The following is a 25282-nucleotide window of genomic DNA, read 5'->3' as shown; positions in this document are numbered from 1 at the left end:
AGTCCGCGCTCCACCACCCTGTGCGATGCACGTTTTCTCTACAGGAATAGCCTGCCTTATGCCCCCCCATGAGTGGGGGTGATCCTGCCCCATTCCTGCATCATTACTACTGCTGGGAGCTGACAGAGCAGTGATTTTAGTCAAGGCAGAGGCGCAAACGCAACACGTGCTGAGTAAGGGGAGGACCAGCAGTGCTACAGGATGAGAGGATTCCGTGGTGGCTCTGCCCTCTGAGTGGCAGAGGACAGGCACAGGGCTGAGGCAGGAGACAGCAGGGTGGAAGGTGGGCAAAAACTCTCAAATAAGCTTTGGACTAAGAAGTTAGTGTTGTGGTTGTCTGTGTTGCCCACCACATAAAGTCATTTCTGAAAAGAAAAGAAGAGAAGCAGTTGGTCACAACTTCAAACAGTCTGCCTCTTGGCCTTGCCACAGCACACCCTGGGAAACGTTCACCTCTCTCTGTGAAGTGGTTTACAACACAATATAACATCAGCATTTATTGCACTGTCTGCCAGTGCTCCTCCTTTGACCATCCCCATCAAAGGGATGCTGAGGAAGTCACGTATGGGACTGCTCGCAGTTCCATAAAGCTGTGCTCTGCGGCTTGGGCTGCCCAGGTTACCCCGCCATGTCCTGACACAGGTGTTCACTCCACCCTGTCCTGTCAGCATAATGGAATGGGTCTTGCGAGCAGAGGTTTTCTTAGCCCGGTATCCCATCTCTGACAGTAGCCAGCCATGAATGCTCAGGGAAAGCGTAAAAGGAACAAGGACAAATAAACCGCGAGCCTTCCCCTGGGAACCCTCCCACTTCCCAGCAATCAGAGGATTAAGAGCATCCTGTGCTGGAGACTGTGTCGATCTAGCACACTCTTGTTCTCAACTGCAAACCTCTCCTTCATGCATTTATCCAATTCTTTTTACATGCAGTCTTTGCAACAGTGTGCAGCAGGGAATTCTGCACATTAAGCAGATGTTGTGCAGAAAACAAAACAGAAACAAAACATCCTTTTGCTTTAAAGCTGCTGCCCACTCCTGCGCTGCTGGCGTGCTCCAGAGACACTATGAATCTCGTGCTGGTTTTGCTTGACAGTGGGGAGACCCCACGTTTGGGGCAGTTCCCTGGGTACCTGGCTGCCTTCTGAAGTTCAGCTTGTGTCTCCCTTTACTAAATAGCTTTTCAAGTGATTCCCACCTGTCTGTAGCTGCCTAGCCAGCCATCAGTTGTGGCAGGGATACACAATTCCAAGATGATGCTATGCTTAGGTTAGGAAGGTCCCCCTGTTGAGCCCAGAGGCCCATTAATTTGCATGGGTCGGGCTTGCTGTGCCCACCAGCGTTTGAGAAAGCCAAGAGCCAAGCAGCAGCTCCAGCTGCCTTTGGCTCTTTGGCCCAGGGGAGGAGGTGCTCAGCCAACGTGGGGTTGGTTGGGGTGGCATTTGGCAGAGTCTGGAAAGGGGCTCCCAGGCCTAGCGTGGCACTGCCACCCCAAAACACACGCAGAGCACACCAGGCTTTATAAGCCGACACGCTGACAGTTTAACACCGGACAGCCGAGGCGCGTAGATGCTGGTGCAAGAGAAAGGAAATGCCGACTTACTGTGAGCCTGGGTACTCAAGAGCACCTGGGAATTGCACTTCACTTTCTCAACTAGGGCAGTGTCTGAGTGAAAGAGAGCCGCTGAAAGGAAAATTAGTACACCTGGAAACACACAGCAGCACCTTGAGTGAAAAACAGCATGCCCCACTGCCTGGTGGGGACAGTTACCCGCTTCCGAGACATGAATCTGCCAGAGAGGAAAAGGTCTGGCACAGGATTAGAGCGAGTAACATTTGAAAGTCCTTAGATCCTGTGTTTGCACATGCACGGGGCCAGATCCAAGGTTCACAGTTTTCTGGTAGCTATTCATCAAAACATGTGCATTGCCAGTTTGGAAAACATTCGTTAAAAATCTGTGTTTAGTTTGCAAGGTTCATGCCAGACTGTCCAAATAAATGACCCACTGAATTAATCTCTTTTCCTAATGTTATCTCCTGATATTTAGGATGACTTCATGCCAGACACCCTGCTAAAGAGATGAGAGTTGGGTTGGGGGAGGAGCGGAGAGGGGGCTGCTCAGGGGAAGAGCCCAGCCGATATTCATTCTGTTTCACTCCCCTGTGAGTCCCTTTCCATCACACTACTGAGCACAACACAATTAGTGAAAAGGGCCCATTTTTCCTCCAGGAGCCAAGGTCCCAAAAAGGTACAGCTTCAACATCATTAGCAGTTCATCTTCTTAAACCTCCGGGCAGCCCCTAGGCAGATCCCCTCATGCAAACCCCACACCCCTCCCCCTTTTTGGTGTCTGCTTATCAAACTAATGAAGCACATCTAGACTGAAAGGTCTTGGGGTAGAAGACAGCAGCTTAACCATGATTCAGTACATGTCCTTTCCCCTCCTCCTCTTTATCAAATAAAGCAAGCAGAATTTCCTACACTTAAATGGAAGGGAGGAGGAAGGAAGGAGGGTAAGGGGAGGGAGACATTTGTCTAGTAATTCCCCGCAGAAGGAGATGTCTGTTTACTTTCTTTGACTGAGCACTTGCATATTAAAAAGGCTCAGCTCCTTAGCAAACAGGATTTATCAGTGCCACATTTTCTACTTGATAGGGCAGAGCTGGCAATGCCTGCTCCAGGTAGCCAGAGAATAAAAACAACTTCTTGTGACCTTCCCCTCGCCCTTCTCTGAGTCCACTCAGGGCAGGGGAGCCAGTGGAGGATGCAGAAGGAGCTGAAAGCCGAGAACCATGCGGTGGGGAAGGATGCTTCACGTGTCACAGTCCTAAAACAAGAACACCACTGCAAAAGCAAGGAAAGCACGACAAGGCTCCATTAGCTTTTTTCCATTCAGTGATATCCGGAAAGGCAATCTCCAGCTTTAGGTAAAAACACATAAACATCTTTCATCATGTCACTGACCTAAATATAGATGATTACTTCAAGGCAAGTGAAAAAAAAAAAAGAAAAAAAAAAGAAAAAAAAAAGGAAAAAAAAAGGAAAAAAGAGCTTTATTCTTATACCTTCAAAAGCTATGAAGCCCTACAAGCCTACAAGCAGACTGCAGTAAAGAGGAGCAATAGATAACCAGTCAGATGTGAAGAGAGAGAGAAATGCGTGTTCTCGAATGATTGTCCTGACGGACCATTATCCTGTGGCCAGCATTCATTTGCACAGCCTGACACAGAGGGCTGCTCTGTGCCCTCCCACACAGGGCTGGCTCCTGGACTTCTCCTCCCGGCACCTGGCACCCGCACCCTTCTCCCTGCTGCCAGTGCAGCACGGCACGGCACGGCATGGCACGGCATGGCACGGCACATAGCACCTTTGCTTTGGCACAAAGCCTCCAGAGGCCAGGTTCACATCAACCCCATCTTAACCAGGTCATTCCACTGCCCTCAAGGCTCAGACCACATTTTTCAAAGGGACATAAAGCTGCCCTGGGACCTGGGGGCACACTTTTAAACGTGTCAAAGCTACACGGGAGCCCGAGTTGTGCTAGCCTTCAGTAGCACTTGAGCACCAACCTAAGAGTACTTGGGCATGCTTTCTCCAGGGTCATGCGCACACCAAGAAAGGCTGCACTCCTTCTGTCAAGGTTAAATGAGTGGGTTTGCTCACAGTACCTGTGCTGGTTTGCAGCAGCAGTCCCTGAGACTACAGTGCCAGGGACCCCACCACTAACTAACAGGCTAGAGGGTCCCTGTATATAAACACACACACTGCCAGCCTGGCAGCACGGGAACATGCAGGCAAGCTTTTCCTGCTAACGCAACCCAATTATTAAATATCAGTGCCAAGTCACGACCCTCCACGTGTAATGCCCATCCTACTATTCAGGATCACAGAATCATACTTAATGACACTCACTGGTACATGCTGGGGACAGAACTAGTTACTTAATTGCCCCCTGCCTCAGTTTACCCCTGTACATAAATGGTACACCAGCAGCGTATAGAGAAAAACTACCATCTTGGGACAGTGTGTGAACTAAGTTGCAGGGTTTTGCAAAGACATCCATGCATATTGTTGATAACTCGCTGTTTGTTTTAAATCAAGTAACATACACTTAAATACTACGTGCTATGAGTCATAGCTGTTGTCACAGTTTCAACTCAGTCTTCATTCTGCTGGGTCAGCGGGAGCTTTGCCAGTGAAAGGACTTCAGGAGCAAGAAAGCTATTATTTGCATAGTAAAAAATTATTCTTGTCAAATAAACTGGATATTCTTTTAAAAGAGCTTAGTAGGGATACCTCATTGTCATAAGCACTTGCTGCTGTACAGTATCCTCCCCAAGTGCTGCGCAACTGCCTGCTGCTGAGGGAGTGACAAGCCACTTTGAGTTTAGTCTGCCAGAGATTGCCTTCCTTTAGACCCAAACAGAAATTCCCCCTTGCTCCCTAACAGCAGACCATCCTGCATCTGCAGCACTACTCTTGGTTCTTCTGAGACAAGGCAATGGAAGAGCTCTTGTACTGATCTATTGTACCTGATTTGAAATCTTACTGTACTGGAAAGACTTAACAAACTAAGTTTTGTCTCCTGACAGGCAAGGACCAGGCAAAACCAGCCAAAAATATCATGCACATATCAACCTCATCACAGACCAACCATGCAGATTACAATGTTGAAAGGGACTCACCAGATCCTTTTTAAAAACCAGTTTGAAAAATCTTAACAAATGATAATTTTTTCTCTCCCGTTAACATGGGTTAAGAGTAATTTCCATCAATGCAGGTGAGAGAAACATGTGGGTATCAAAAGGGGAAAGCCCCAGACCCCTAAGAAGCTGGAAGCAGATGGCTCAGGGAAGGCCTCCCTAGCTGACATGAGGTTTACAGGGAACCAGCCCTGTCACTACTTAATGGAAACCTGCCTGCAGACATCAACAGCTCTGCCAGTGAGTGACACCTGTATACTCAGTCCTGGTTGCAGATCTTCAGGTCGGTCAGTTTAGCAAGGTCGGGGGCCTGGGCTGCACTCTCACGCCTTCCTCTCTTGACTGTCTATTTACTACACAGAAATAAGCAGTGACCAAAAATAGCAGCACAACAAAACCAGCGTGGTGTCAGACAGCAAGTAACCCGTGGTAACTGCACAAATCTTTCTCCTCGGGAGACCGATTTGAACATGGATTGTGCCACAAGTGAAACTGAAGCCAATGCCTTATTCTGGTCTTGTTTCGCCCAAAAGACCCCACAACTAGTAGTCCTAGCTGGGACCGGCATCGTTCCAAGGGCACCCTTCCAAGGGCCAAAAGCAGACAGAGGTGTCTCCAGCTGGGCTCCCCAGGTTTGCTGGGATCCCAGAGCTGGAGAGAAGGAGACCAAGCGATGGCTTGCAGTTTAGCTGCCCAGAGCCATGTTTGCCCCCCACTTTCCATATAAGAATGGAAGCATGAAATGGTTTTGTGGAACTTTACAATATCACTACAGATTATAAAATACACTGCATTGTGTGTTCTGGGAAGTCCTGAGAATCACTGGGCCTCTTCCCTGGAGGACTCATGTTTAGTGAAGAGTCTCTCAACTACCTCTTGTCTTTCTGATGTCACTTTCAACACCCATTTCAATCAAGAGATGAAGGCTAGAGTGTCAACCCCCCGTATTCCTTGTCTCACAAAATACTGCTTCAACTGCCAGAGGAAATTAAAAGCTACATTCTCAACTTCACAACAAAACTTGCTTTTTTTCCCCTTGGAAACACACAGACATTCTTACACTACAGACTACTTCTCATGCTTGATAACGTGGTCTTTGACACAGAGGAACCCATGCAGTACCACGTTTGTAAAATTTGCTGCCAGTCTGATATGCCTCAGAAGATTTCTCCAGCACTGTCAATCCTGTGCACATACCCAGCTGACCTAACGTAAAGCCTACTAAAAAAGCTCTGGTGCCCTCCATGACAGGTGCTTGCAGGGCTGGTAGGTTCTGTGCTTCCTGACTTTCAAGCCAGCATGGGAGTTGCTCAGTGCATGTGTCCATGCAAGTGAAAAGTGCTTTATGAGCACGTGGTAGGGTAAAGAAACCCACTGCACGAGGGATTTGCTTCTGAGGGCTGGCACCAGCTGGATTGCTGTTTCTCTCCCAGGTTGCACTATGGCTCTTCTTTCTAAGAAGCATGCACAAAGCTGCAGACCAATCCCAAATGACTGCATCCTTTGAAATCTTTTATCAACCACTCCACGGGTTGAAGAGCTTTAGATGGCACCAGGCCAATGCCTGGTCCACAGTGTTAAACATTGCAGGGGATTACTCCGAGTTATGATACTGTTCCGAGGTTTAACATACCCAGCATATTTACACTCGGCTCTCCATTATCATGCCTCTTTATCATTTTTAGCTCGAGGTAAAAACTTATTCCTCCCTACACAAAAGACCTGCTTTTTACCATCATTATTGAATGTATCTCACCACTGTTAACACTCAGAAGATGTGCAATCTGAAGTTAAGCTTGCTGGGTCAAAACCAGGGGAACTAATGGGAACCTTGTCATCAAAACTGCCCTGGGGAAACAATGCAGCTCTTCAGGAAATTTGTGTGAAAATAAACCATGAACGCACACAAGCATACAAACACAGACAGACGGACTGCATACATGATTTGACTGAGTGCCCTGACACACAAACTTATTTGTACAATGAGAACACCCAGAGGCACCAAGAACACAAGCATGTCTTTTCTTTAAATGTCCTCCCTGATTGTGCCATCCTTAGGTTTCTGCCACTAGTAGCTGGTGCCTGGTCATGGTGCTCAGCTCCTCCGTGGCCTGCCTGAGCTGTACGCAGAGTCAAATGCAGCACTGGAGGCCAAGAGCCAGCCTGCCCCAGCAGCTCTGCTCGCTCCCACCCATGGTGCGGAGTGCTGGCAGCAAACTCTCCGCGTAAGCAGCTAAAGCAGCACAGCTGAGAGCTGCAAGTGGGAAGATGTACAGGGTCTAGGACCTACATGGACACAATGAACTGAAGGAATGGAAAACCTGAACAGATATAGCCTGAAAACATGTCTCAAGAACATTTAGGGGGGTAAATCTATGAATTCAGAGAGTTATCCAGTTTCTGTACCCGACAGAGACAAGCTTGCTCTACAAAATGCGAATCTGGAAATCAGGTTCCATTTTTGTCCCTTTTAAGTTCGGATTGATGGTTGGATTGCAGTTCCTAGCTGAGTCAGACGGACATCTTTCTGAGAGTGCTGCGTTTATTGATAGCTTGTGTGCATTATCACACTGTAATCAGTCCAACAGCCCATCTCTTATCTAAAATGTAAATACTAATTTGAGGGCTTAGGGAGAAGAGCTTATTTTATAAAAAAAAAAGAGAGAGAGAGAGAGAGAGAGAGGAGGAGGAGGCCGGCATCATAACAGTAATTTATGATTTTACTGGTGTATTATCATCGGGTAATAAGAGCAACTTGAAACTGCCAATTATCTCATAAAAGGGGTATCACCTTTTCTATTTTGAATGACTCCATCGATAAATGCAGGTTCTGCTTGCTAACACTCCGTCACATAATCAGTGGCCTTACAGCAGGAGAGATGAGTGCATGAGAAAGAGAGAAAAACAAACCCACAAACACACAAACACTTGATGTGAGCTAAGCCCTTGGCTCGGCAACAGAGAGAAGGGAGGGGGCCAAGGGGGCTGGGAGGAATCGCCCGGAGCAGTCGGCAGGTCACACACACAGAGTGTGCAACAGCAAACTCAGTTTACAAAGAGACATCTGTTCCATTACTTCGATGCATTGTGGCTAATTACATCCTGGCCCATCTGTGAAATGACAGCCACTTATTCTCCAGTGAACCGTAAAATCTGTACATGTTCGATGTGGGCAGCGGGGAGTAAGAGGACTGCAGGGGAGTAGGGGAGGGGGGAGGACGGAGAGGGGAGAATGGCACAGGCACAGCACCAGGAAAACATAGCATATCTCTCCTACCAGTTTGGCGTCAGTAGGGAAAGGGCAAGAGAAAGCAAGCTACTCTGGAAGAAAGGCCCTAACAAAGCACTGCCATTTTGATGCAGGGCTGCAGCGCCTGCTCTAACCCGAAGCTCCTCACTCCCCATCTTTGGCTGTGCAGGGGGAGCGAGAGGTGCCAGCAGCAGAAATTACACCAGACCTGCATCCGTGTGCTTTACTTGCAGATTTCTACAGCGTTTCTGCCATTGCTGTTTATACCTTTCTTACCTGCTAGTCTTACAGCTTTGTTACAGGCTAATCTCCTATACACCAATTTGATTTTAGACTTAGATGAATTAAACCCAAGGACTTCTCATCTCCCACACCTCCCACAGTTTTTTAGAAATCTGAAGGAAGCTCTAAGAAGCTGAATCTCACCTCAGCTATTCTACATAACAAAATGGGCCTTGCAGCCAAGTGTGCTTGCAAGCCACTGAGTCAGGTAACACAAGACAAATCGTATTTCCAGACGTAGAGTATATAAACCAAGGTATGGCATTCAGCACCGTACCAGTTAACAAGGGTTAAATCCCGATCCTAGTAGGGCTGTCAAGAAAATTGCAAACTTTTCAGTAAAGCTGGGTCAAACATTAAATGACCCAAAGGCTGCAAAGGTTCAAAAGTAACTTTTTCCTAAGGGAACAGTGGCTTTGCTTGATGCTAGCGCAGAACTCTCACAGCTGTGGCTCTACCAGCAGCTGTCGGCTGGTGACTTCTGATGCCATGTCCAGACACAATCCCCTCTGTACAGCTTCTGCAAAATTTCATGTTTTGGTGGCTCTGGTGAACAGAGAGCTGGGGTGGGTCAAACTGTTTAGGTGGCAATTAAAAAAATTGGCCTCATGGTTAAGATGGGGGACGCAGACTAGAAACAAAGATTGGCTGTTCAGTGCCAACTGACCAGCTCTGTAACCGGGGAGGGGCACTGCTTTTGTTCCAGGATTTCTGGCTGAAAGCATCACTTTTCCATCAATGCAATCACAGCTTGTGGATTTGGGTAGAATCTGCTCATTCTGATGAACTGCTCACTCCCAAAATACAAGCAAAGCTAAACTAAGTGTACAAAGAAGGAAGATAAGGAGGATTGCTCATATCATCTACAAGCTGAAGCTGTAGAAATCTAATGAAGTCTAAAGCCAGTATTGCAACAGCCAAACTGAAGAAAGCTAGGATGCTTTGGGATGGGATTTCTTCTTGCATTTGGCTAGGGGCTAAAGAGACATTAATCCATATGAATTCCTCACTGTACCATATCCTGCAGGTGTTCTGGCCATTCAAGATGGTCAGATCTAGAGGGGAAGAAAAACACAATTAATCTATGTTCACTTACATGATACACAAACAGATGCAGAAAAGGGAAGCACTGTAGGCAGCTGCTTTGTGTTCACAGCTTAAAGCAAAACCACCTGAGGCTGAAGCAAAACTACTACAAAAGTAGTGTGAGTGTGATGGTCTTGCTCCAGCTTTAAAACTGGCCTCTGTAGCTGTTGGCAAACCAATGTAACAGGGGAAAAGGATCGGGACCTAGTGTTCCTTGCCAGGCTGGGGAGTACAAGTAACTGGAAAACTTAATGGATTTTTCATTAAAACGTTCACCACTTCCTCCAACTTTTGGTCTGCATTCTGTGGTTTCTGTTTTAATCCTCCTTTCCTGACAAAGGCTTCAACACTTCTTAAGGCCAGAATGAATATTTAGTCACCTTGCTTGTGAAACACAGGTCACAGACTCTCCGGCAGTAACCTATGCATGAAGCTTGTAATGTCTGGTTGTGGTCAAGCAGGGATCCTCCAGGGCAGCCTTTGGGAGAGCCCTGGGCTCTGCTTGGGGCAGCTCCAGCTGTGGGCCTTCTGCTGGGACATGAGGATGCTGGAAGAGCGCTGTCTCCAGGCCAACCTACCTCTCCTGCATGAAGGCAGCAGCACCTTAGCTGTGTGTGGAGTAGAGAAGTAGAGAGGTGTCTTCATAACAGACAGGGTGACTGGCCAGGGTTTTGAAGGGTTTCTCCATGGGTAGATGCAGAAACCCCTACACCTTTGAGCTCTGCTAGTGGTTGGCATATACAACACTTCTGCGAAACTCAGAGGAAAAGCACAGCTCTTCCAAAGCACCTGCTTTAACTGACAGATTTAAAGCAAGGGGCTCGGTATCACTGTACTTGACAAAACCTGAAAAGCTATTGAAAGGCATCTGGGCAACTGAACGGTGTCAGTCTAACTCAGAATGGACGAGACATCCATTTTACCAATCTCGCTGCACAACAGGCAATTGGAAAAGGCAAACCAAGGGGAAGGAGAGGGCTGAGTGAGCTGAATTCAATCTTGCAGTGGGTTCCGCTGCTGGAACAGCTGGCGCTTAGTCTATGGATAAATACAGGATTTCATTTTCCATGGACATCAGGCTGCCTTTCCTCACCAGCACTAAACTCAGCCTCACAAAAGAAAAGATTAACAGAAAAAGAAGCTCACAGTGTGTAACTCTACAAAGAGCTTACAGGAAGGATTTGTAGTAAATTAATATCACCAGCAACCATATAGTTCACAGAAGCTCACAACCTTTTGGTGTAAACTGTGATTTAGTTGGCTAACACGTTAGGTGTAAGATCCAGCAACCTCACTTAGGCTCTTCCTTCCCTGCCTGTGCAGAAGGACCTCCTCCTCACACTGCCTTAATGATGAACTTAGTTTCAGCCATGTTTTTGTTGTACATATTGACCTATCACTTCTGATCATTCATCTGGGCGTGATGGTCTGCACAGCATCTTAGCCTGTTCTTGTGTCTGAAGCCTAAATGTTTTACAGTAGGTTATCACAAGTTCAACTTAATGAGAATCAAGAAAGCGTATCAGGTGCAGGCCCAGGGTTGATCCTGGGTTCATTCTGCTCTGAAAAGATTAAAGGATATATTTCCCCTCCTCTATTTTATTTTTCACTTGCCTTTCCCATTGTATATGGACACCCAAGGAGAGTTTCTCCTCTTTTCTCCGGCAAAAGCTATGACAACTGGAGAAAAGCAAATGAGTGACATCACAGGAGTCAAAAGTGAAAAATGAAGCAATGGGAGAAGGCAGGGTTTTTAATCATTCCATTTAGAATGCTGCTTCCCCCTGAGTTTGTGTGGTGTGAATTCTTGCTCATATCTATTTCAATAAGGAATGAAAAATATGTAACAAAAGACAGCTGTTCTGTAAATGCAAAGCTTCCAGCTCTTCAATAAAGATGAAAAAAATGTCTTTGAGATTTTCAGGAGTTTCTCTGTCAGAAAGCAGAGATATCCTTAAGGCCTACATGGCAAAGTGAAACCTACCTGCTCGCTTTCAGAATCTGTCCCTTCTCCCCCTACTGTTGCCTGATGCGAAAGCCTTTATAAGCCATTTCCCCCAACTGTAAAATAAAGGCGACCAGCACAGGGTTTCAAAGATATGGTTCTATGCTTCCTCTTAGGAAAATTCTTCAAAGGTAAGGGAGGTATGACTTTGCAAAAGCTGAAAGCATTCCCAAGCAGCAGCTGGAAAGAGCAAAGTGCTAAATTCCTCCCCGAGAACCTTCCCTGTTCACGGAGAGAGGCCACATTTACAAGCCTTCCTGGTTATACCCCTCTCCCAGATTTCCTGAGCTGATGACACTCATCCCTAAAGTAGGGCAGATAAATGCACTGATTTTTCTTAGGGGAGAAGACAGCAAGCCAACTGCTACTTATTCCCCCATTACCTGGTTACAGTCTTGCTACCAAGGTGATTAGACAGCAACGCATTAAGAAACCAGACAAAAAGAGGGAAGCAACCATTTTTGCCTTAACAGAAAAGACTGGAGGGGGATATTTGTCTCTAAATTTGAAGGCTGACAAAAGCAGCATTTGAACTAGCATTAAAATATTAGTCCCTCACCTATCAGAGTTATGCTGGTACAGAACTGGTTAGCACGGGCCTTTGAAAGTTCATTATGAAAGGGATACAGAAGAAAAAAACCCTTCAGGTATATCTATTAATTAACAAGCCAACAGGGGAAGAGTTTTAGGCAAATGAATGCCACGCTAACCAAGGAAAACAAAACCTGGAAGAGGCATTAAGAATACGTGTGCACATACACAAAATATACTGGGGTGCTACATGCCTAACTGCTTGGACCCCTGCAATCAAATGCTAGGTCTTCTGTGCACAAATGCTACCTGTAAATAACTCTGAAAAGGAACTGCTTTTGAAAACATAAGAGTGAGGCACATGACATGTTCTTTACAGATGCATGCAAAAGTGACATGTTCCAGGTGCTTCAGAAAAGCCATCCCAGGAAACAAATGAAACACACACAAGCTGCTGTGGAAACACCCCTTCACATGTGAACCTGTGTGTCCCAAGGCGGGGGGAGAGGGAAGGAGGGAAGGAAAGGGGCTGTATTTGAGGGAGGACAGGCTCAGTGTTCCTCTTCGTGAGTGCCCATAAAACCAAACTGCGAATATAACACATGGCAGGCCTGTCTGACTCGTGCCTGCAACCACATGGCATGAAGCAGGGCCGTGTACTTCAACGTATTTGGCCAGTGGCAGGGCAGAGCAGGGTGCTGAGTGGTCTAACGGGAAGAGCTTACCCATTGGGATGGTCAGACTTAGAAAGCGTATTTCAAGGAAGTCGGAGTGTTCAGTGTCACTCAAATAAACCTTGTGTGACTGCGGTAGCTTGGAGGAAAGGGCTGTGTTTATTTCTGACAGGCACACTGGGAAGAGGATGTCTGAAGCAGCACTGGGAGGAAGAGAGGGGAGCTCTGCCTCTCAGTCCTTGGCCACTGACCTTGGCGCTTAGGCTTCCAGAGCGTAACACTCAATTACTGAAACGGTTGCTGGCAGAATAAAAATCATGAGTTTAGGTCACAATTAGTAGCGCTTGCTTGAGAGAGACCCGAGTCATTAGCTGGCATAGAAAGTTAATCACCTGTCCGCCATTACAAAAGGGATGGTCCCTTCAGGAGAAAGGTCGGTGGCTGGGACCACTTGGGGGACAATGTCTGTTCTCTAAATGGTGCCCTATGAATAAATCAATGTACAAATCCCAGGGCTTCTAAACCTCTACAAACACAAACACTGAGAAAGTATATACATTAAAAAATGATCCGGAATAAAACGTCTCTCCCTGAGCCCCAGCTTTCGAACAAATCTCTCTGGTTAACCCCTCCCTGCCCAGGCTATCCTGTCTGCCTTGCAGAGTGTGTTTTGTTGTTCCCATAGTACATTATTTGTTGAAATAAATATGGAAATAAGGCTGAGCAAGACAGCCAAGACAGCCAGACTGAAATAAATTCATCACTCACAGGCTCTCAAGGGAAGAAAACCGCGCATTTTTTCTAAACGATTATTTCTGAAGCACTGAAGGAATGGCTATATCACTAATGAGGCCAGTGCTCCATGACTGCTGATTATAAATGACCTAAAAAGAGACAAGGGGATGGTGTATGTGTGTATAGGGGGATGGGGAAAGAGATGAATTGTTCTTCCTTAGGATCTGGAATCATCTCCCTAGGCTCCTCAAAAGTCTGAGAGCATTTGTGGTTCACCATGAAGGCAGGCCTGGCATATTTACAGCCACGCGAGGAAGTTTGGGCTTCAGTGTTGGGCTATTCTAACAAGTAGGCATGCAATTCCTCTCTTCCCTTGATAGGTCACCATCTATTCACTGCAATAATAATTAAAAAGGAAAACAAGCTCTCTCAGTCACCCCTGGGTCTAAATGATAGGTCCTGCAGGCTGATGCAGTCATACTTGAGGCAAGAGGAGGCTAAAGCCAGAAGTAGGATTCACTTTTGTCTTCTCTCACTCGCTAATTCCCATGGAAACAAGCAACTCACGACACATGACTCAAGTATGCTTGCAAAAACCTTACTCATGTTTTGCTGGCTACCTTCCCCCACACCTTTATGTTGAATGATAACAGATGCATTACAAATGCAGCAACCCTAGAGCAGGGCAGACTGTGGAACAGGACAGGATGGACACACGTAAAGGTGGGCAGGGTGTGAGCCACGGGCAAAATCAGCAGTGTGAATTCAGAGAATAATATAACAATTTGGCCATAAAAAGCTGCAGATTTCAGGTCCCTAGTGGTATCATTTACACCATGTGGTATGTGGAAGTGACAGCATCCAGAAGTAAAAAAGAAATCTACGGAACAGCCCCTAATACATAATGTGACCTATTACCCAAATCTGAGGGTACTGAGAAGATGGGATTTACTTATTTATATAATGGTTTGGTTTATACACAGAAATTACCCATGACACTTTGAAGAGCAGAGATCTGAAAATGAGCTTCTGCAGAAGCTCAGACAAAGGAGCCCTGACAGATATTAGATGGATTATAGTCATGCACCACTGCTAGAGGTTTCCTAACACTTTCTGAAGACTGTCCCTTTTTGCAGGCAGCAACGTCGTCTTGCAAAAGCTGACGAGGTTTGGGAGATGCAGCTTTGCTTCCATCAAAACCGTTCCAACTTGCATGTAGACTTAGGGTAGCAAATGGACACATTCTCAGCACAGAGACTCAGGCACCTGTAGTCTCTATTTCGGCTGACTGGGACAGCTCATCACACAAGAGTTACTGCAGTCTCAGTGGAGAACTCCAGAAGATTTCCACCCCTCACAGGCGGCACCTTTTCCTTGGAGCCTGGGATCACTCACCGATGTCCTCACAGGTACCCATCTTTACAAAGATCAAGAGCATACCTAGACTTAGCACAGCTGCTAAATCTAGGGGTGGGAGCGGCGAAGAAAAGTTTAACTAAGTTTCCCTCCTTCTCCCAGGTCATTTGTCACAACCCTTTATAGCTAATAACCTCTCTGTAAAATTTATAAGCCAAGTTAGGGAATTACAGAATAGGGAAATAATTCACTAATAGCCTATATAAGGTAGTTTGGAAATCTTGTCAGAAAGAACTCCAATATATTAAATGCCACAGATTTCAGAAGTAAATGCTATAGTTGCCACTCTTTTTAACCCTATCGAGTTCAGCAAGCCTGGATCTATGTAAGATCTATTTGAGCCTAGCCCCTGCCACAGTTCTTCTCCCAGAAGCTGAAAGCTGGGGCCACTGGCCAGCTGCACACAACCCATGCTGGAGCCTGCTTCCTTCTCCTCCCTCAGCAGTTGCAGACAGGGTTCCCCTTCCCCCTCTTCATGTAAGCACACCTACAGACAAATTAAGCACCTCATTTGCTTTTCCAAAAGCCTTGGACTACTTCACCACAGAAAGTAATCCTGGCAAGCAAGTGAAGAGCGTCCAGTGGGTTACACTGGCTCTCTCCCTCTTGCTTGGAGCAGGGAGCATAAAGAAATCAGGCCAGATGCTGTATTGGTATCACTTCTGAAGTACTCTGATGAATCTGACCCCAGGCTCAAGCTTTAAAAGAGTGTAGTGGCGTGTCAATGTAAACAGTTACAACTAGTGTCATGTCAAGTGGTAACAAGGCCACTGCTGTTTTTACAAGCATCGTGCACTTAGCAGATAAAAATGAGCATCCTATCAAAGTCCGCCACAACTTGCCCTTATCGCCAGAGAGAAGAAACAATGCCCTGCACGATTTCTGTTACTCGGTGCCACAAATAGCAAGTCCAATTTCTTACAAGCTGTCCATTAAGTATGATGAAGAGACTAATAACCACCACACATGGGGTTTTATCTTTTCTTTTTCTCGTTGTTGGTCCACTGGCAACTGCTAATAGCTTTCTGGGGCTCCTTTAAATAAACAGAACTAATTACTCCGCACAACGACACCATGGCTTACAGACAACTAATTATGTCATGGAGGGGTTTCTTAACATGCACATTTATTTGCAGAGGGCCACGTCTAACATGAAGCAAATTTATTCAGCCTTTACGCTATCAGCTGGTACCAAAATAACACTGAATACACAGCAGATCCAGATTGCAGAACTTTAGCAGGGAAGCTCTCCCAGGAGGCTGAAAAACAACACATGGAGTACGCATATTACAGAACATGTGTAGTCGCATTGCTGCTAGCCTCCTGTGCATTTAATGTAGTGCCATGGCACAGACTGAAACTGTTGTGTAAATAAAGCTCTGCTTTTCTTCACTCGCATTTGCTATACATTGAACAGGCAATCACCACTTGCTATGCCTTATGCCCCAACTACATGCCTTGCTGGAGGAACAATGGAAATCCTTGTCCAAAAAAGCACAGAACTGAACAGATGGGCAACATAAAAGACAAGAAACACTGGGAAACTGTTCTATCAGTAAGAGAATAAGAAAGAGAGAAGTTAAGTGACTCACTGTATGTCATGCGGCCAGCTGTGTTAGAGGCTGGAAACAAACTTTGGGTTTCCTGACACTCCCTCCCTTTTCAGACAGGAGATAGCATCAAACCAAAACTAGTTTTTCTAAAAAATAGACTTTGCAGACAGATATCTAACTGACAAGCCAGGTTCATATCAAATTATTCAAAGTGGATGTGACTGAATGTCTTTTTGAGATCCTGCAAATCTAAAAGGACTTTGTTCTTTAAAGTGAGATGCTGGGTGAGAGAATTTTTTAAGGTGTGCAGCCCCCCTCCTCCTCCCTCCCTGCATAAAAAGCAAATGAAAGCATTTGATTTGCAAGCATTTCTGGACAGCCATGTCGTACAAACAGTAACTCCTTCTCCTCAGAGACAATATCCTGAAAGGATGTAGCAAGGACACCTCTCCACACACACTCATAACGATCCTCAGCATTAACAAGAGTTATATGCATAAAAAGCAGCATATATCTTGCTAAGCATGTCTGAGTGGCAGATGAACTGATCTAAGAGGGCAGAGTGTCTTACTTGGAGCTATTAGCTTACTGTCTGGTCAAAATACCTGTGTAGAAATGCATGCCCAATTATACATGTATTCAACTCTCATTCATATATCAAGACCACCTACACCTCTACAAAGAACATGGTCCTTAACTTGCTGTTTAAAGAATTCAAGTCAACGAGTTTCACAAGCAAATGGTAGCCTTTACAAAAGGGCTTCAAAAATCTCACTTAAGATACGGGCCACTGTTTTCTGCAATTCTCTAAGGCTCTGCCTTCCCCCTCTACACAAAAGGATGTCTTTTACAGAGAGCAAACTGAACTACATCGCAAGATCACTGTAGAACTGTAGCAGAAACAGGAGATGGGTAGTTTTCTCAGGGACCAGGCTGACCTTGACAAGCAACGTCAAGATAAAAGCTACAGTGCTTGGTCTCCCACTATGATTTTGCAGAGGTGGGTCACTTGAGTTATATCCCTCCCCTCAGAAACAGACAGACCTAGCAGAGACGACATACTCTCAGAGGGCTCCCCACCTTTACAAAAGGAACCATTAGAAGACGACAAGATAAGCACAGAAAACTCTGACATAGAAGTCGAGAAAAAAACCGGCATGAATGAGACTGACGAGGGTGCATCATGTCCTCGATCCCTCAGCGTGCCTCTGCAGTGCAGTGCCGTGGAGGGGGGACCTGCCACCACAGTTTACATGAACAAAGTGGAAGCCTTTGGAGCGATGGCTGAGCAGTGCTGCAGCAGGTCTTGTATTTATTAACTATGCAGAAGGTGGCCAAACCAACCTGTTGAGAACCATGTAACGTTAAGCATAAGGAAGTCATGTGGGGTGTGTAAAGGGTATCATTACCCACCTTGATTTCGTACTGCCCAACTTCAGGTTGGTGCCAAGTGACAACAAAAAAGGAACAGATTCAGCACAAAGGGTTCATTTCTCTTAAGACTGGACAAAAAAGTTGAACAAAAGGAAGGAAAAACATACTCAAACCTGAAAAATAACTTCTGCTCAGAACCATCTCCTCTTCCTTTATGCCTCTGATTTTCACATCAATTTAAAGGAAACTACATGTACTTCCACAGCAAGCGTACCCATGACCTAGTTATAGTTTCCCATGGGAAGCCCCAAGGTCTCTTATAGCATTTTTCTTACTCTTAATGCTGGGGAGACTAGAAGACAATCACAGAGCAGCCAACACTGAAAGTTTAAAAATCAGGAAGTAAATACCTAAAAATTATGCCACTGGCCTTCATGTTTCTTCTGAGTATCATTCAGGTTTGTGTTTTTCTCCATTTTGCCATTGCTGCAGGTACCAGGTTCAAGCTTCCCTTTCCCAGACAATGCTTTTTTAAAAACCCAAACCTTAAGACTCTTACATAAGCTAGGGGTCCAGAATCTGAGGCCTCCCAAAGAAGGCACCAGATACCAGCTCCGTGCTAAAATGTGAGCTGGAAAACATGGATCGTCACCTGTAGCTCAAAGCATGGTGCACACTCATTAACCCTTCTGAGCCTCAGAAATAGGCAGAAGCCACATGGGAGTTTTGCACCTAGGTCTCTTCAAATGAAAGCATGTTGCCTGAATTCCCAAGGCCAATGGCCACACATGGAGAAAACCAGAGGGGAATTAGCAATTTCATACAATCTGGTATTATACTCTTGCTCTTAATTTTACCATGTTGGTAGCAAGACACCCCTCCTAGCCTTTCCTGTTAAGGTTATTGGGGTAGCAATTCACTTTTTAGTTATCTTAAGTGAATATAGGATTTATATGTGCATCTTTCCCTCCAAGAATGAGGATGTAAAGGGCATGGCAAGACACATCTTTTATCGTCAAAGCGGTCTGGAACAGGAATGGAAAACCTCTGCTTTCTGATATTACAGGTCGAAGCATGCTGCAGGTGAAAGGACAGGCTCTTGGTGCCTCCACACATGCAGGTGCCCCCGAGCAGCTGCAGAGATCCATGCTCTGATCACAAAGCAGCACTGAAGAACATCAAAACTGCAGAAGAACTCCATGCCTGCAGTCAAGCAGCAATCTCCCTCTGCCTTTAAGACTTGTATCTTCAATTTTATCGCCCAAACAGGAGTCCAAAGATGGGCAACACATAAACACCTCCCTCCGTGAGGAGGAAAGTGTTTGTTCCAATAGCCTGACTGTCTGAACCACAGGTCATCTCCAGCGTGCAGCTGCAGCAGGGAAACTGAATTCCTCGTAGGATGCAGTTCCACATGGGTGACTGGCATACGTGGTTACTATTGACAGGCAGCCTGAAACTTTGGTATGCCTTCCACATTTTAATTCCTCAAACTTCAGTACTGTGAAAGCCGTGAGTTCTGGGGACAGCATACAATTTACAGCGGGCCTCTGCATCTTTACTCGCCTCTCGCCCTTCTCTTCTGGGTATTTATACAGGATTTTAATTCCTCCACCCACAACTGCTTGCAATTGATACAGGAGAAAGTAGAGGTCACAGGAAGAGTAAAGACACATAATCTAATTTTCATTTTGTCCATTAATCATGCACGCTTTCAGCCAGTCATTTAACAAGGTGGAACTCTAAAGCTCTCTCTGCACTGATGGGGGAAAATTCACTGTAATTCCTTTTGCTGCTTTACTCTCCTGTTCAGGCTGCACAGAGCAGCCTCTCCTCCTCACACAGAAAAATCGAATCCATGTGTCCAGGAAAATGTACACTCTCCTGGAAGTTTTGTCAAAAGCTTTTTGCTAAATTTAAGTGTCCGGCTGAAGTTGTTGGTGCTTTATTTGTGGGCGGCTGGTTTTGAGGCGTGTGTGTCTATCAATGCAAGCCCAATAGGAAGCTCTGTATTGAAATACATTTTGGTGTGAAGTTATCAACAGTGCTATACATTATCCTAGCTCACAAATAAGAAAGCTTAGAAGAAGTCCCCTGTGTCTGTACCCCTTCTACGCTCTCTGCCATTTGCCAGTCTCCTAGTCCTAGTCAGGACCAAATCTCTCCTCTTTCCTAAAGCAAGATGATACTGGAAATGAAAAAGATGTGCAGTCGTCATAGGTAAGGTCAAGGAGATTGGAGGAATCAGGCCTTGGACATCCATAGATGAGGCAGCAAAAAGCATCTTTCTCAGCTGGGGTTTGATGAGAGTACTGCAATATTCACCACCTCGGCAGATGAGGTAGAAAAATGAGGTGAGGTCCAGACATCGTCTTTGTTTAATTCTTTGCAAAAATTAACTAGTGTGTGGAGGGGCAGAAAGCTGTCTATGGTTTAAGAACAGTCCTTAGCAGCTGTATTGGGAGTGAGGGCTGAGGAATCCAAGAGGAACTGTAGCAAGGCACACTTCTCAGTTATCATCTGTCCGCTCAACAGGAGGGGAACTGACTCCCACTCCACAGCATTGTGAGAACTGTGCAGAACCCAGTAACTCCATATTCAAGGAAGCTTCAGTATGTCAGCTGTAAACGCCTCGGTCTCCCCTCCATTCACTGTGCTTTTGTCAGACAGAGGAAGAGAGCAAAGGCTTATCCTGGACTGAGGGGCAAGAGGCCCAAGGACATTCATACCTCCCTGGTTAATCTAGCAGGGAACAAAAGGACCTCCCAAACCAAAAAGGCGATATACTTGAGAAATGCTGTCTCTCTCACGAGAGACGCTCAAGGGCAGCATTCAGCAGAAAGTAACATTTATCAGTAGATTCCTTCACCCTTTCAAGGCTTCAAAGAAACTGGGATGTTTAAAGAAAGAGGAGCGTAGATGCACAAAAGCAGGATAAGATTTGAGTCTGTCAAAGACTGAGTTGCTGTCAAACACTTGATCTATTTTGGAGGGATCCTGAGCTGTTCTGCTCTGTGACAGAATGCGCATTTGCCAACACAGCATTGCCACTCAGGAGCCTTCTTTTTCTACTCTGATGACCAACAAATGCTCATCTGTTCTAGGGAAAAAAACTTGTTCTGCAGCTGGCTGCCCATCTTTCTCTAAAAAATTACATCCTCATTTCCAAGAGTGCTACAATTCACAGGCCCAGTCTTTAAGTTGCCAGAGCTACAGGGATTTCCCAACGTGCCAGTGCTACATCAAGTCCTGATGCTGGCTATGGAGTGGGGAGCAAAAGCTCCTTAATCACAACGCTGAGAGAAACAGGGTGACAAACAGGTGAAATGAAAGATTTATTATGTTTTCTTTTCATATTCTGAAATTGGTCTGATAATCTTAGGGGCTAACAGCCAACATCTATGAAACCAGGAATGTGGGAAGGGTACCAGGGATTATACTTATCTGTCAGTGTTTCTGATTAAATTGGCCAATTCTGGGAAGACGTGTGGGCGTTCTTGTCTAGTCTGAGCAAAATAATAAAGATGCAGAGAGAATTTTTTAAAAGAAGAAATGAGAATTAGAGATCCAACCTGCACTCACTTTCTGTGGGATTTGGGGGCATCACTGTCCTTTTGAAAACTTCCCTTTGCACATGAAGAACACAGTCATGTGAAACAGAGATACTGCACCTGCAGTCAACAGTATGGAACAAGAACAGATGCACTGGCTCAATTCTTACGATTCTATTAATCTTTAGCACTCCAAACAGAAATACCATAAAGCTCAGGAAAGACCTGCTTTGACACAAACATTGGTAAACAATTACATATAATAATTAAAAGGATTTTCACAGTGCCATTACTGAGCAAGCACTTTGTATTACAAATAGTTTCATCAGGTGCTGAACTAAACCATATTTCACAGGGCAAAAACCTTATCAGAGATCACAGTGGCGAGGTGAGTATGTTCATGCGTTTGTTCTGAAAGTAGCAGCACACAGCTAAAATCTTGGCGGTGGGGTCTGATTTTTGCTACATGTGTGTTTAGTAAATTACATATTGCCAGCAACCCCTGGGTGTGCAATCCCGTCTCTGCTAATAGACTTTTATATTCTGACAGGGATACTCAACAGCATGAAATAATCCTCTTCAATTTACAAAAGAAGTTCCCAGTCTCTGAGTTTTAAACTATCAGTGATCCATCACTTGCAACAAAACCCAATGTAGCTACTCTGTTAACAGACTGGATTTTAAATATTCAGGTGGCTGTTTGCCTGTGTGCACTAACTCTGCACTCCAGCTTCCACGGACACCATCAAAACCAAGAGGGGATTGTATAAGCAGACTATTTCCTGGCGAAGTATTTTAATGTTTCATCTTTTCCCCCATCCTGCATTATTCTAAGCAAGAGAATGTAACTACTTGCAGGGGGAGGGGGGGAAGCAGCAGATGACGCAACAGGAAAGCAAAGACAGACATGCACAGAGGCCAATTAAAAAAAAAAGAAAATTTAATAAACCACCATTTGAATGCAAAATGCAAAGAGAAACAACAATAAATATACAAGCTTGTTTCTAAAGGAAGGAAGAAGCCCCAAATTCCTTCAAAAAGCTTGTATTAAAAAATCTGATGTGTGCCTTTTAGACAGACAAAGTACTAAAACTTTGGAGTGACTGAGGTACTTCAACTTTGCCATAACCTTAATTTTGTACTTGGATCCAGATACTATGATGACAAGCTCATTAGGAATCATTTGACATGCAAGGTGAAAAAAATAGGACATATCCCTATACCTGACCAATAACGACCCAACACAAAACACACGCATACACTTTTAAGAACAACAATAAATTCTTTAAATCCTCATCTACCTTCTGCAACTGAGCCAGGAGATTTCCTTCCAAAATACGCCTGAAACACTTTTTTTAAAAAAAAATCACATGCTGCTTTTAGACCAAGATTTGTGCTTTTCTCTTGGTACTCAAATTCCTCCTTTGTGGGAAAATAAAAGTAAATGTAAAAAGAAACATAGTAAATGGTCAAAATGTCTCAGTGCTGATCACTTTTCTTGTGTACACTGGTTATAACAGAGATCATTTTGCCATTTTAAAAATCAAGCCCAACTGAATGCTGCTAAGGCTTCCAAAACTGCACGAAACAGTAATGTTCCTACCCTATCAATTTGCGTTTTCCAAGAATTGCTATTGATACCATCTATTGGAAGACATGACCTACTCACTTTCAGAAAATATCCATAAAGATTTTATTGCTAAATATATTTAAAAGGCAGAAGAAAGAGGGGGAAATCACAAGCAGTAGGGCAGAGAGAAGTGGGCTTGAGTGAGGTAGAGGCAGTTTGCTAGAGAATGCAAAAATCCTTGGTTTCATTCTTGTCTGACCACAATGTTTTTTTAACAAGGACATCGCATTTATGTAACAAGGTGTTCACTCATCTGATGCCAACCTGTGCCTGTGTACTACAGGGAAGGCAGACAATTACATCACATGTACTCTCTTTCTCTCTGGAAGAAAAATGTGTCTTTGCACAGTGCTTGACCACCTTAAATCACCCCACAAAACCCCTCTGCAGTTGCACTAGCGTGGGGGCCAGGAGCACAGCTCAGGGCACCAGCTCCGCTGGCCAGAGAATCACCTGCACTGGAACTCGCAGGGACTACGGCTCCACTAGTGAGCACTGGGACTCAGGTGCATCATTAAAGAACATTAAACTGCCCATGTGTGGAGGTGGCTCTCGTACAGGCCTGAGGCTTCGTTTGCTGTAGGTTACTTCCTGGGGTCCCCATGTGAAAAAGCCCTAAAAACATCCCCTGGGTACCAACTGCGGCAACCTCTGCCCCAGTCAATTATTGTACTCTGCCCTGAGTATCGGCACTTGTTCCCCAGCTTCACACAGCTTTTAGGCATCATATGACCAAGCAGCTTATGACTTGTTTCTGCAGTAAAAGTCATTAACTCCTCTGAACTAATTACCAGAAACAGTATACACATTCTCCATGAATCCATCTAAACACTGAAACTTTAACAAACATACTCTGTTCCCTGTTCAAACTACGTGGGTCAGATTTTCCCAAGCACAGGATGAAGTAGGATCTTGCTGCTACCCAGGCTGCAGGCCCCGAATGCAACACGACTAAGAACTGAACGGCCCTGTTTCAAAGCTATCGCAAGCTCCACATGCTAATTCTCTGCTAAGCCAAAGCATGGGGCTTTGATTTCCTAACCTCAGGATGTTATCTGGCTCCAGTATAGAATTACCATTAGCTCTGTATGTCTGTCCTTACAGCAGGGTCACTGTCATGCCATATGCCACTTGGACAACCTTTATTCTTTCTAGATTATATTTTTTTTAAATCACAGTGTTCATCTGGAAGAGCCTGGATTCCCTTGGCTTTCAAAATCTGCTTTGCATTGCTAATGCATGGGGCTGTAGGCAAAGTTGCATTAGAGAGACAGAGAAAGACAGAAAGAGAGTTACTAAAAACCTGTTAAGATACAGAATGTCTTCAGGGTGCTCTTCTCTTAAATATTAACAAAAACACAGAGAAGGTTTACTCAATTTCCATTACCCAAACAAAAGATCTGATTCTTTTCTAAAATGGCTTCTGCATAACTTCAACTTCAATGAATATTCGTGACTTGCACCCGTGTAACTAGAGGGTCCGACCTAGAAAGAGCAGGTCAGGCTCCGTGTGGAAGTCATAGCAGGATGGGGAGTCACAGCATCAGTACACACAAGGTACCCTGATCGTTTGATACAGCAGGAGAAACCTCCCACAAAATTCATAAACAATTAATTCTCCCTCTCCCCCTTCCAGTACTGCCGTAAGAGAAAGGGTCATCAGTCTCCAGATGCCACTCTCTCAGTAGAACAGCAAAACAAAGAAATCAGGGAATCTGGAGGGAGAACTGAAATGGCTTTTCCAAGATCGATGGCCAGCCTTCTGGGACATTAAGAGGATTTTATACTCATGTAGTACCTTGTATCCCAAAGGAACCCAAACATCTTTCTAGATGATATACGGATCTCATATGAAGACTACATCCATTGAAAGGAAGCAGAGAAAATCACGTCCATACAGGTGACAGTGTGACAGCAAGGGGGGACTGTTGAAGCAGTCAGTGAGGACCAGCAGTGTTCCTCCCCATGCCTGGCCAAGCATCCAGCCCAACCAGCTCATCTGAGGCTGCCTGATCCTCACGTCAACAGCGCTAGAACCCAAACAGCATCTCCAGTGCTTTGTAACACTCCTCCCTGTATTCCCATTTCCCCTTTCAGTGGACGTAATGCTGAGAGAGCTTACTGTGCTTTATATGGGGAGGTGAATGAAGAGAAAGAGTTTTTTCGGTCAACAAAAATGACGAAAGGAAAAAAGTGTGAAGGTAAGAGTGAAAGGAGAATGGACAAAGACTGTAAGGGGGTGCAGGGAGGAAGGAGATGACCAAAACATAGGGAAGCCACCAGAAAAGGAAAAAAGAAAATACAGTTATGGTTTGTTTCAGTGGGGAAGAACATCCAGTCGAACCACATATATAAGAAGCAAATGGAAAGACCCCACAGCCATCCAGAAACATAAGTAAGGACAGTAGAATTGTACTGAAGTGGCAAGGGAGATCCAGGGCACATTCCTGTTGTCAATAAAGATGACGGGACATTTTCTACCAGCTTAAGAACAA

The 25282-nt window shown here is 45.1% G+C and overlaps 1 protein-coding gene across 2 annotated transcripts in view; it reads right to left on the bottom strand.

Annotated features, from left to right (window-relative positions):
* Positions 1-25282, bottom strand: part of MAML3 (mastermind like transcriptional coactivator 3) — a 251874-nt gene that overhangs the window by 50959 nt on the left and 175633 nt on the right. The window lies entirely within an intron of this gene.

This window comes from Falco rusticolus, chromosome 1 (assembly GCF_015220075.1).
Source record: "Falco rusticolus isolate bFalRus1 chromosome 1, bFalRus1.pri, whole genome shotgun sequence".
In the NCBI taxonomy this organism is placed as follows: Eukaryota; Metazoa; Chordata; class Aves; order Falconiformes; family Falconidae; genus Falco; species Falco rusticolus.
The sequence above is the reverse complement of the archived record's forward strand: the minus strand, read 5'-3'. Positions and strand labels throughout refer to the sequence as shown.